This window comes from Sturnira hondurensis, unplaced genomic scaffold (genome assembly GCF_014824575.4).
Source record: "Sturnira hondurensis isolate 20B ecotype Veracruz unplaced genomic scaffold, ASM1482457v3 Scaffold0022215, whole genome shotgun sequence".
NCBI lineage: Eukaryota > Metazoa > Chordata > Mammalia > Chiroptera > Phyllostomidae > Sturnira > Sturnira hondurensis.
Genome location: NW_028094846.1, coordinates 14,131,138 through 14,143,994, shown reverse-complemented (window position 1 = coordinate 14,143,994; position 12,857 = coordinate 14,131,138). Strand labels below are relative to the sequence as shown.

The window sequence follows — 12,857 nt, the reverse complement described above, 5'->3', positions numbered from 1 at the left end:
GGTGTTGAAAACCGAATCTTTTGACTTTGTCATAACTCCTGATGTTCTTCTACAAACCACTGTTAAATAGTTTTAGAGAACTTTTGCTTTTGTAGTTTATTATTTTTGTCACACTGTGGGATTATGATCAACCTAGCAAGTTTTGTATATTTAATGTATGTGTATACCTCCAACTGGTCCTCCAGTCTCTCCTCTTTGGTCTTGCTAGAGTGACTGGCCCCTGGAATTCTTTGACGACACCTAACACTTGTGTCTGTGTGCGTATATGTATATACGGATACAAATTACATACAAGTTACTCAAATATAATAACATAATAACATAATCATTACTAATATGTATTAGGCTTTATTAGGCCTTATATATCATATAGTATATATGAGATATATGTTAGATGTTATATATAGCTCATGTCTATATATGAGTGATATCAGCAAGAGAAATTGGTATAATTAAACAGATTTGTAATGTAAACCTGAACATAATGAAGAACAGGAAATACCGTATGATTTTACTTATATGTGGAATCTAAAGAACAAAATAAATAAACAAAATGGAAACAGATTCATAGGTACAAAGATCAGACAGACCGCTGTTAGAGAGGATGGGGGCTGAGGGACTGGGCGAAAGAGAGGACAAGATTAGAAGTACAAATTGGCAGTTACGAAATAGTCACAGGGATGTAAAGCACAGCATAGGAAGTATAGTCAGTGACATTGTGATAAGTATGTGCGGTGCCAGGTGTGTACTGGAAATATCAAGGGGACACTTTGTAAAGCATATGGTCATCCAGCCACTATGCAGTCCACTGAAAACTAATCGGAAGTCATTTGAATATAAATCATAACTGCAAAATAAAATTTGAAAAATTAACTATAATAGAAAAATTAAATAAAAAGTAAAGCATGTAGAGAAATGATACGGTCAATAACAAGAGCCCACAATAAAGCCAAATAAATAAATACATAAAAGTTAACTTATATAAAAGTTAAAAATTAAAGGTCTGCTCTCGTCCATGGAAATAAATGTAACTAATCTTCAATTCATCCCGCAAAAAACATAGTCAGAATAGTTTTCATTATTAGTATACAGCATTTCCTTTTCTTAAAATTAACATGACCTACAATATATCCCTATAAAAGGTAAAATAAAATAAAATGACCCACCACATTTTTGTTGTTTTTTTCTGAGTTTCTTTCCTTTCCTTAGTTCTTTCACCTTTTCCACCCAGCTCACTCCCTAAGCCCCGCCTCTCTGAAAGCTGTCAGTCTGTTCTCTGTATGTACGAGTCTGTTAGTGCATTTTGTTCATTACATTCCACATATGAGTGAAATCGTATGGGATTTGTCTTGCCCTGACTGGCTTATTTCACTTAGCACAGTGATCTCTAAGTCCATCCATACTGTCACAAAATGTGGGATTTCCTTTTTTATGACTGAGTAGGATTCCGTTGTGTAAATGTACCACAGCCTTTTTACCCCCTCACCTACTGATGGACCCTTGGGCTGCTTCCAGATCCTGCCTATTGTAAATAACACCACAGTGAACATAAGGGTGCATATATTCTTTCAGTGAGGTTTGGGGGGGTTGGGGGGGGCTGTATACCTAGAAGTGGAATTGCTGGGTCATAAGGCAGCTCCATTTTTAATTTTTTAAGGAGACTTCATATTATTTGCAGAGTGGCTGCACCAATCTGCCTTTCCACCAACAGTGCCTGAGGGTTCCCTTTTCTCCACATCTTTGTCCACACTTGTTGTTTATTGATTCATTGATAATAGCCATTCTGAACGGTATGAAGTGATATCTCATGGTTTCATTTGCATTTTTGGTGATTACTGACATTGAGCACCTTTCTGGTATATCTATTGGCCATCTGTATATCCTTTTTGAGAAGTGTCTATTCAAGTCCCAAGTCCATTTTTTTTTAATTCAAGTGTTTAATTTTTGGTGTTGGGTTCTATAAGTTTTTATACATTTTGGACATTAACACCTCATCAGAGGTATCATCAGCAAACATGTTCTCCCATTCAGTGGGTTGCCTTTTCATTTTGTCGATGGTTCCCTTTGCTGTGCAAAATATTTTTAATTTGATGTAGCCCCCCATTTGTTTATTTTTTCTTTTGTTTCCCTTGCATGAGAAAATGTATCAAAAAATATGGATACAAGATATACCTGAGATTTTATTGCCCATGTTTTCTTCTAGGATATTTATGGTTATGAGTCTTACATTTATGTCTTTAACCCATTTTGGGTTTATTCTTCTGTATGGGGTAAGGAGGTGTTCTGGTTTCATTTGTTTGCACGTGTCTGTTCAATTCTCCCAACACTATTATTGAATAGACTATCTTTACTCCATTGTATGTTCTTGCCTCTTTTGTCAAGTATTAATTGACCATGTAGACATGGGTTTATATCTGAGTTTTCTATTCTATTTCATTGATCTATGTGTCTGCTTTTATGCCAGTTATCATGCTGTTTTGACTACTGTGGCCTTGTAGTATAGTTTGATGTCAGGTATCATGATTGCTCCAACTTAATTATTGTTTCTCAAGATTACTGTGAATACTTGGGGTCTTTTGTCATTCTATATACATTTTTGGAGTATATTTTCTAGTTCTGTGAAATATGCCATTGGTATCTTGATAGGAATTGCCTTGAATCCATAGATTGCTTTGGGTGTGGACATTTTAATGATGTTAATTCTTCCTACCTATAAATGCAGTATATGCTTCTACCTACTTGTGTCTTCTTCAATTTCTTTCTTCAGTGTCTTATAATTTTCCAAATGCAGTTCTTTTACACCCTTGCTTAAATATATTCCTAGGTATTTTTATGCAATTGTAAATGAGATTATTTTCTTAGTTTCCTTTTTTGATAGTTCATTATTGGTGTATAAAAATGCAACCGATTCCTGGATATTCATTTTGTATCCTGCTATTTTATTGAATTCATTAATCAGCTCTAGTAGCTTTTTGGTGGAATCTTTAGGATTCTCTAAATACAGTATCATGTCATCTGCAAATAATGACAGTTTTACATCTTCTTCTCCAATTCAAAAGCCTTTTATTTTTTCTTCTTGTCTGATTGCTATGGCTAAGACATCCAGTACTGTATTGCATAGAGTGGTAAAAGTAAACATCCCTGTCTTGTTCCTGATCATAAAGGAAATGTTGTTAGTTTTCACCTATTGAGTATGATGTTTGCTGTGGGTTTGTTATATATAGCTTTTTTTATGGTGAGGTATAGTCCCTCTATTTCCACTTTTCTGAAAGTTTTTAGCATAAATGAGTGCTGGATTTTATTAAAAAGCTTTTTTGGGCATCTATTGATATGATCATATGACTTTTTATCCTTCATTTTATTTATGTGGTATACCACATTAATTGGTTTGTGGATATTGTACTAACCTTGCATCCTTGGCATAAATATGACTTGATTATGTTGTATGAGCTTGGGAGTCTTCCCTCCTCTTGAATTTTTTGGAAGAGTTTAAGAAGGATTGGTGTTAGTTCTTTGAATGTTTGGTAAAATTCACCTGGAAAGCCATCCAGTCCAGCACTTTTGTTTGTTGGCACTTTTTTGATTATTATTTCAATTTCATTAGTTGTCATCTCTCAGTTCCAATTATCTGATTTTTCCTGATTCACTTTTGAAAGATTGTACATTTCTTGGAATTTATCCTTTTTTTCAGATTGTTCAACTTGTCGGTATATAATTATTCATAATACTTTCTCAAAATCTTTTGTATTTCTTTGGTGGCATCTGTTCCTTCTGTTTCCTTTCTGATTGGGCCCTCTCTCTCTTTTTCTTGATGAGTCTGGTTAAATGTTTGGCAATCTGGTTTATCTTTTCAAAGAACCAGCTCTTGGTTTGATTGATCTTTTGTTTTCTTTTTCTTAGATTATTTCATTTATTTCTGCTCCGATCTTTATTGTTTCCTTTCTTCTACTCACTTTGAGTTTTGTTGTTCTTTTCCTAGTTCCTTTCGTGTAAAGTTAGATAACATACATCAGATATTTTTCTAGTTTCTTGAGATAAGCCTGTAATGCAACAAATCTCCCTCTTAAAGCTATTTTCATTGTGTCCCATAGACTTTGGATTGTTGTTTTCCCATTTTTATTTGTTTTAAGGCAACTTTTGGTTTCATCCTTGATCTCATGTTGTGTTTTTCAGTTTTTTATTGTGATTGAGTTCTAGTTACATGCCATTGTTGCCAGAGAAGATGCTTGCTGTGATTTCAATCTTCTTAAATTTATTGAGACTTGTTTTGTGTCCTAACATGTGGTCTATCCTAGAAAATGTTTCACATGCACTTGAAAAGTATGCACATTCTGCTGTTTTGGGGTCAAATGCTCATAAGATGTCAGTTAAATTCATCTGATCTAGTGTGTCATATAAGACCACTATAATTACTACTTAATCTTAAAATTATCAGTAACACTATCACATAATTGCTAATTTAAGTACTATTGTAATAGTTCTAGGGCTATTTTTATAAATATTTCCACTCCAAAGGAAATATTTTAAAAATTATATAAGTATTTAGAAATAGTAAGAAAACCAAATTATAAGCCCAGATTTTAACTGAAATATGTGGTTTCAAAGAAGCCTTGGACAACTTTTCAGCTAGTAGGTGTATGAAACTGAAGTATGTACATCTCATTTCCTTTGTTAACAGCTCTTCCCTGAAAACTTTAGGAAAATTACAAGCTCTCCATTGATAAGGTATTGTTAAAGTAGGCATGGCTAACTAATGTCAGCAGCTCAATAATTTACTTTACTGGCTTTGGGTTATTATCCTACCCCCAGGTAGTGGGCGCACCTAAATATTCCACTAGAAACTCATTTTAGATTGTACTAACAAACTTCTCTGAAACTAGCTGTTCTGAATAAAAATTAAACCAAATGTGGTAAAAATATTAGTCTTTGTCATCCAAGGATGTGTCACTACACATTCTAGGCTTGACTACTCCCTGTTATCCACTCTCTTTAAGAAAAACAAAAACAAAAAACCCTTGGCAGGGAGGCCTTTTGGCACAAATAATAGATAATTCAATTAGGTTTCACTTGGCAAATACTGCCTCTTCTCTCTGCCAGTTTCTTTGCAAGGGAATAATGATGACCTCACTCAAATCTTTGCCTTTGGGGCATGTATAATTTAGAGAATAAGACGGATAAGTACAAGGGCAATCTCAAAATCTTAGGATGAGTGTAAAATGACAGGTGTGACATGTTGTATATTAAAAGGCTATTAATCTACCTTTGTAGGGTCCTGGAAGACTTCCCAAAAGAGGTAACCTAAAACAAGAACTTAAAGTAAGTAGAATTTAACTAGCACAGATCACCTTCATACTCCATGGTGCTTAACCTTATCGTCAATATTCAATCTTCATCTTACTTAACCTATCAGCATTCTTGACATGGTTGTTTGCTTTCACATCTTTGTAAGAAAAAGGATACTGGGATCTAAAATCTGAGTGGAGGAAGTAAATATCAGGAGCTTACCTCTTCCACTGATATGAGAAGAAATAAAGGAAAATATATAGAGATTTAAGAAAGTGAATAAAAAATGGTGGTACATTTGCATAATGGAATACTACAGGGCAGAAAGAAGGAAGGCGCTCCCACCCTTCATGACAGCATGGATGGAACTGGAGAATATTGTGCTAAGTGAAATAAGCCTGACTGTGAAAGACACCATATGATCTCACCTATAAATGGAACTTAATTTTAAAAAATATGAGCAAAATAGAACCAGAAACTTGGAAATAAAAAACCAAACTGACAGTTGCTAGAGGAGTAGGGAGAGGGGGTAAGGGGGTAAAGAAGGGGAGGGGCAAGCAAAGGAACATGAATAGAGAACTCATGGGTATGGACAATGCGGGAGGATTGACTGTGGCCGTGGCAGTGGGGGTGGGGGTGGGGCTGAGCAATGGGAAAAAGGCTGGACTACTGTAACTAAACAACAATAAGTTGTTTTTAAAACGGAAACAGAGAGTTTGTAAATAAAACACTAAGAATTTGAGGTGGCTTCTATCCAATGACCCTTCTTGCATCCAGATGGCAATACTCAAGGTGGCAGGACTCTTCCTAGCCTTGGTCAGGAAATAAGTGCTGTGACAACCTATTAAGACTGCTCAGGGTGGAGGGAGGTAGAGGAGATCAAGAGGGGGATAAATTGTGGTAGAAAGAGACTTGACTTGGGATGGTGAACATGACACAATGTATAGATGATGTATTATAGAATTATACACCTAAAACCTATATGATTTTATTAACCGATATTACCACAATAAATTCAATTTTAAAAAAATGTTATGCCCTGGCTGGTGTAGCTCAGTGGATTGAGTGGGGCCCTGAGAACCAGAGGATCACAGTTCGATTCCCAGTCAGGGCACATGCCTGGGTTGCAGGCCACTTCCCGGCAGGGGACTCACAAGAGGTAACCATACATTGGTATTTCTCTCTCTATCTCCTTTCCTTCCCCTCTAAAGATAAATAAATAAAATAAATTTAAAAAAATTTTAACAGCTACTCATAAAAATGCCCACAACACTAATAAGAGTGATCCCACTCGGATGTAGCACCTCACATCCCAGTGGCTGCCTTATTACAGGAAATAGTTGAGGCACCTTCATTTAGAACTTAATACAAAGGAAAACATATGCTGTTGTCACTTTTTTGTGTCATGTCATCTATTCTTGATGAGATTCTAATCCCCTCAGTAGTAGGACTTCTATTTTGTCAGTTCTTTATATAAGACTATGTAAATGGTGGATAACTAGTAAGTGTCAACTAATGAGTGACAGTGATAATGAGAGTTCTAACGTAAAAATATGACAGACTTCATACACTGTGTTTAGCTCACGTGACGGAATGGAGAAGAAAGGCCCCTTACTGATCCTCATCATGTTTAACAGCAATGCTGGGGTTGTCGCATTTTATAAATTAATTTTATAAATTAATTTTACGTGTGCAATAAAGAAGTTTATCTTGAGGAGAGTCACATTCTAGACAAAGCTGGGCCCTGTCAGAACTGGAAAAGGTATTCTAAAAATGATAGGTTACGTAGGCCCAGCACACGCCTCTGAATCATCTGAGGTGCCCAACTGAATCATCGTTGCCCAAAAGTCAAGGTAAGCCCAAGTAGGAACAAGCCTTTAAACACCTAGGATAGCTGGGAGTGAAAGATAGGTACAGCAGAGGAGTAAAATTTCTCCCTATTAGAACTAATTGTCCAGCATAAAATGTCATTGGATCATTAATTGGATCAGCTCCTATCATATTCTAAATTTAACTTGAGTCTAACAATTGAAGGTGAAGCTTATTGTTTTACTCTACTGACAGGTATGTTACTTCCGATTCTAGAGCTGGCAAGGAAACATACCATTCATTCATTTACTTAATCAATCATGCATTGTTGAGTCAGCAAACATTCACTCAACAGCGATATTACATCAGAAACCAGGAGTTCAGACAAATATGAACATGACCTTTGCCTTCAAGCACTTCACAGTCCAGTCTAGCACCTCCCATTCCAGGCGTGAATGATTTTTTAATCAAATAGTAGTCATTTAATTAATATCTATATAAAAGATTCCGTGTTCTGAGTTTGCATACTTAATATAATTCTCCAACTTTTGGGTTCTGTTAATATATATATTTTTTAATTTGGGGAGTACATTTATTAAATCTGAAGACAGTGAAACAAGGAAGAGCTTAGGATAGAAGAAGCAACAGGAGAGAGAGCCTGGGGGGGGGGTGCTGCTTTGGCCCTCTGGAAGTGATACAGCAAAGAAATGAACAAAGCCAGGCTACAATTCACTCCTTGGGAAGTTAGAGAAAATGGGCTTGGGAGACAGGTTCAGGGATTTTGCTGCCCGCTGTTCTCCCAGTTGCAAGTGCCATGAGGACTCCTAGAGTTGTTGTTTTTTTTAAGTACATACCTGAGAGAAGGGCACAGATGTCCTCCAAGAAGGGCTCACCTGTTCTTTTAATATTTATTAGAAAAGGCATCTTAAATAAGCCAGTTAGAGAAAGATAAATACCATACAATTTCACTCATATATGGAATCTAAGGAACAAACTGAACTAACAAGCAAAATAGAGACAGACTCATAGATAGAAAGATGATAGCTCTAGTGGGGGAGGAAGTTAGGGGGTGGAGGCACCGAGCAAAAAGTCAAAGGACTCATGGACATGGACAACAGTGGGGTGGTTGCAGAGGGAGGGGGTGTAAAGGGACTACATGGTAATGGGAAAATACAATAAAAAATAAAATAGTTCAAGTAATAAGATACATAAGACCTTAAAATGATAGGCAAATATAAAATGTGCATTTTATAAAAAACGGTGGTGCTCACTCTTTGGTCAGTGTGGCTCAGTTGGTTGGAGTGTCAGGCCCTGGCTGAAGGGTTGCCGGTTTGATTCCCAGGGAGGGCACATACTTAGGCTGAGGATTCAATCGCTGGTCCAGGTGCCACATGCCACCTTTTTCGGGCACAAACCAGAGGCAATCAATGCTTCTCTCTCACATTGATGTCTCTCTCTCTCTCCCTCCCTCTCTCTCTTCTGTCTCTAAAAGCAATGAAAAAAAATGTCTTCAGGTGAGGATACAGAAAGGGTGCTGCCCTTTCAATGATTGTATCATTACTCAAAAGACATTCACTTCTTTTTCCAAAAAGAAATGAGTCACCTACTGGGAATTGTGTGTATGAATTATTTTAGGTATGAGGCTAATCTCTTAGGTATAAGGTGCTTAATGAACAGTTAAAATATGGAAACAAAGAANTAAATCTGAAGACAGTGAAACAAGGAAGAGCTTAGGATAGAAGAAGCAACAGGAGAGAGAGCCTGGGGGGGGTGCTGCTTTGGCCCTCTGGAAGTGATACAGCAAAGAAATGAACAAAGCCAGGCTACAATTCACTCCTTGGGAAGTTAGAGAAAACGGGCTTGGGAGACAGGTTCAGGGATTTTGCTGCCCGCTGTTCTCCCAGTTGCAAGTGCCATGAGGACTCCTAGAGTTGTTGTTTTTTTTTTAAGTACATACCTGAGAGAAGGGCACAGATGCCCTCCAAGAAGGGCTCACCTGTTCTTTTAATATTTATTAGAAAAGGCATCTTAAATAAGTCAGTTAGAGAAAGATAAATACCATACAATTTCACTCATATATGGAATCTAAGGAACAAACTGAACTAACAAGCAAAATAGAGACAGACTCATAGACAGAAAGATGATAGCTCTAGTGGGGGAGGAAGTTAGGGGGTGGAGGCACCGAGCAAAAAGTAAAAGGACTCATGGACATGGACAACAGTGGGGTGGTTGCAGGGGGGGGGTGTAAAGGGACTACATGGTAATAGGAAAATACAATAAAAAATAAAATAGTTCAAGTAATAAGATACATAAGACCTTAAAATGATAGGCAAATATAAAATGTGCATTTTATCAAAAATGGTGGTGCTCACTCTTTGGTCAGTGTGGCTCAGTTGGTTGGAGTGTCGGGCCCTGGCTGAAGGGTTGCCGGTTTGATTCCCAGGGAGGGCACATACTTAGGCTGAGGATTCAATCGCTGGTCCGGGTGCCACATGCCACCTTTTTCAGGCACAAACCAGAGGCAATCAATGCTTCTCTCTCACATTGATGTCTCTCTCTCTCCCTCCCTCTCTCTCTTCTGTCTCTAAAAGCAATGAAAAAAATGTCTTCAGGTGAGGATACAGAAAGGGTGCTGCCCTTTCAATGATTGTATCATTACTCAAAAGACATTCACTTCTTTTTCCAAAAAGAAATGTGTCACCTACTGGGAATTGTGTGTATGAATTATTTTAGGTATGAGGCTAATCTCTTAGGTATAAGGTGCTTAATGAACAGTTAAAATATGGAAACAAAGAAAGAATTACATGAACAGTCTTGGCAGGTCCAGAAATAAAACGGCCTTAGTATTCTATTCTATTCCTGGGAAATTTTTCTGAAATTTTTAACATAAAAAAGGATATTTCAATGAATTCATTTATCTAACCCAAACACATTTATTTTGATGTCTTGTTTTCTAAGTGAATTAATTAATTTGAGTATTTTTTGGATATCAAAAATCCAAATAACTTTTCGTACTTTCCATATGGTTACTAGTAACCACAGCTAATTAGTCATAAATCCCCAATCAGTTCAGCAGGGTGATGATATTCCCCTTATTTGTGTTCATATGTATTAACCTAAAAGTGCAACTACCTTACACCCTTTTTAGTTTATAATCCTAAATCATTTATTTAAACATTACTGAGCATAAAATATATGAAAGGCAGTATGCTAATCCCATGTAAAGAGTAAGAGATGCCTTGCTTTTAACAAGTTATAACTTATCCAAGAGAATAAGACATGCAATCATATTGTCATTATGCTTAAAGAGAGCATTTGAAGCCCTGGCTGGTGTAGCTCAGTGGATTGAGTGCGGGCCCATGAACCACACAATGGCAGTTCGATTCCCTGTTGGGGCACATGCCTGGGTTGCAGGCCAGTTCCCAGCAGGGGACACATGAGAGGCAACCATACATTGATATTTCTCTCCTTCTCTCCTTCCCTTTTCCTCTAAGGGTAAATAAATAAAAATCTTAAAAAAATGTAAATTCTTCCCTCCCCCATCCGACCAACTAGATAAGTCCTCAGGACAAAGGGCCTGGTGCTCTTGCCACCCAAGCTCTTGCCTTTCACCCCACTCAGCAAGACCTTTCCTCTTCTATGAGAATGTATCACTAATAAACCCTGCTTGCATGCTAAAGAGAGAGAGAGAGAGCATTTGAGAAGTCATACAAGAGAGTATATGTAGGAAATGAGTTGAGAGGAGGGGAAGATCTCTATTGAGAGTGAAGCAGGAAACAGGAAAGATCTTGAAGAAGCTGGCCTTTGAGTCCATATCGAAGGAGGTAGTTGAGAGGATGCTCCCAGCTGAGGAAAGAATGTCAGGAAAAGAGGAAGTGTTCCAGTGCCAAGGACATAAGAGAAGACAGAAGATTTGGAAGACAGATTTGGCCTGTAGATTTGATTATCTGAATACTATGCAATAGAACTTTGGGTCTAGGTGATAGAAAACAAGACCTGAAGAAGCAAGAAAAATCTTTCCAATTCAATCAAGGAAAAATAAGTAGGTTTCATGCCACAAACACGGTTTCTGTTTCTACTCTGCAAATTGAGGTCTTGGCATTAGAGATATACTACTTCTCCTATTGGCCAATTATTGATCCGCTGTCCCCTCCCCTTATTTTCAACCTCCAAAGCAGAAGACAACTTACAGGGACTGTCACTAATTACCCAAAAGATACTGCCAAAGGTGTGGTTGGGAGGGGCTACTAGAAGTCTCCTTTCTCTTGTCAAGTGTACATTAATTTTTCTAAATCATCGCAGTACGTACATGACAGGACTCACCTCAATGATTCAGCACATGAGTCACAGCAACTCATTTCATGATCATTGTGTGGATTGCAAAGAACTGAGGATTTCCATCAGTAGAGGATATGCTACACAATGGTCTCATATGCAGCCATTGAATTTAAAATTTAGAGCTATACAAATTGATTTAGAGGGATTTGCTCAAGGTGTGATAGGTAAAAAAAATGCTAGAAACTAATTGAGTGCTTTGTGTATGGCAGCATTTTTTTATATATTATCTTATTTAAAATCGTCAACTGAATCCTATTGTTATTATCTCATTTTAAATTGAGAAACCAAGGCACACGAAAGTTACAAAATTTGCCCAGGGTCACACACATAGTAAGTGGCAGAACCAGGATTTGAACACAGGAAGTTTGCATCTTACCCATTACTCACTTAACTATACTGTTTGTCCAATCAGAGGTTGGGTTTGCTAAAATCTCTGTGTGGCTGGTCATCACGTTTTATTTACTACCAAACGTCACCATGCCAGCATTCAATACCAGGCTATCAAATGGCTACTTCCAAAGTACTGTGAATTGTCAGTGTTGAAAATATACATATATATAAACATTTATATATATATATATATATATATATATACAAATAAATATTTATATAAGTATATATTTTTTAAATATATACATAATTTCACAACTTCATTACTTCATTACTTTATTTCTCATTTAGGATATTTGTTGGTAAGGCTATAGAGAGCCATACCGTGCCTGTTACTTTGGACCAGCAAGTTTCAAATGGCTCTATGCTAAAGAAATAGCATCTCATTTTCCCCCAGTTGTCCCATTGTTGCTTTATATATTGCTTCCTGCATTTGTTCTACCCAATTGGCTGGAATCTAGCAGGTACTATACTTTCTCTCTTTCTTCTTATAGTAAGAATCATTTTTCCTACCTAGAATAGTTTTATTTTAATAACTAACATGTCCAGAACTGAATAGACTAAGTGCCAAAAGCCTTTAAAGCTAAAATTTGTTCCTTCTCCAAACTCCTTCCCCACCTCAAGGTTAAGAACCTGTGGACTCAAAGTTGCGGAAGAAATGTGAAGAGGGGACAGGTTCCATTTCTTTCTATTTCTCTACCTAGTGTGTCCAACGATCTTTCTGCTTTGTGCTAAGCTATAAAGCTTCTCTGCATTGTGCTTGGAGAACATTCTCTAAATAACTTCAATCTTGAAAAACTATGGCAACTTGTTGATGGCCCAGGACAATGTCAATGTTTGCAAATATTCCTTCTGTACTAGGAAATAATGTATATTCTACAACTGTTAGGTGCTGTCTTCTACACGTATCAGGTTGAGTCCGTAAACGTGTTGTTCAAATCTTCAGTATCTTTTCTACTTTTTATGTCTGCTCCACCTTTCAGTTATTAATAGAGATGTGTTAAGTTTCTTACAATACTGTACATTTGCCTATTTCT

General features: G+C 37.0%; 1 long non-coding RNA gene across 1 annotated transcript; it reads left to right on the top strand.

Moving 5' to 3' along the window:
• The first annotated feature begins 6,584 nt into the window (after positions 1 to 6,584).
• On the top strand, positions 6,585 to 10,761 carry LOC118979269 (uncharacterized). Its single transcript, XR_005064873.1, has 3 exons — positions 6,585 to 6,598; positions 6,762 to 6,766; positions 10,648 to 10,761. It is a non-coding gene; the product is annotated as an uncharacterized LOC118979269 (long non-coding RNA).
• Positions 10,762 to 12,857: the final 2,096 nt, after the last annotated feature.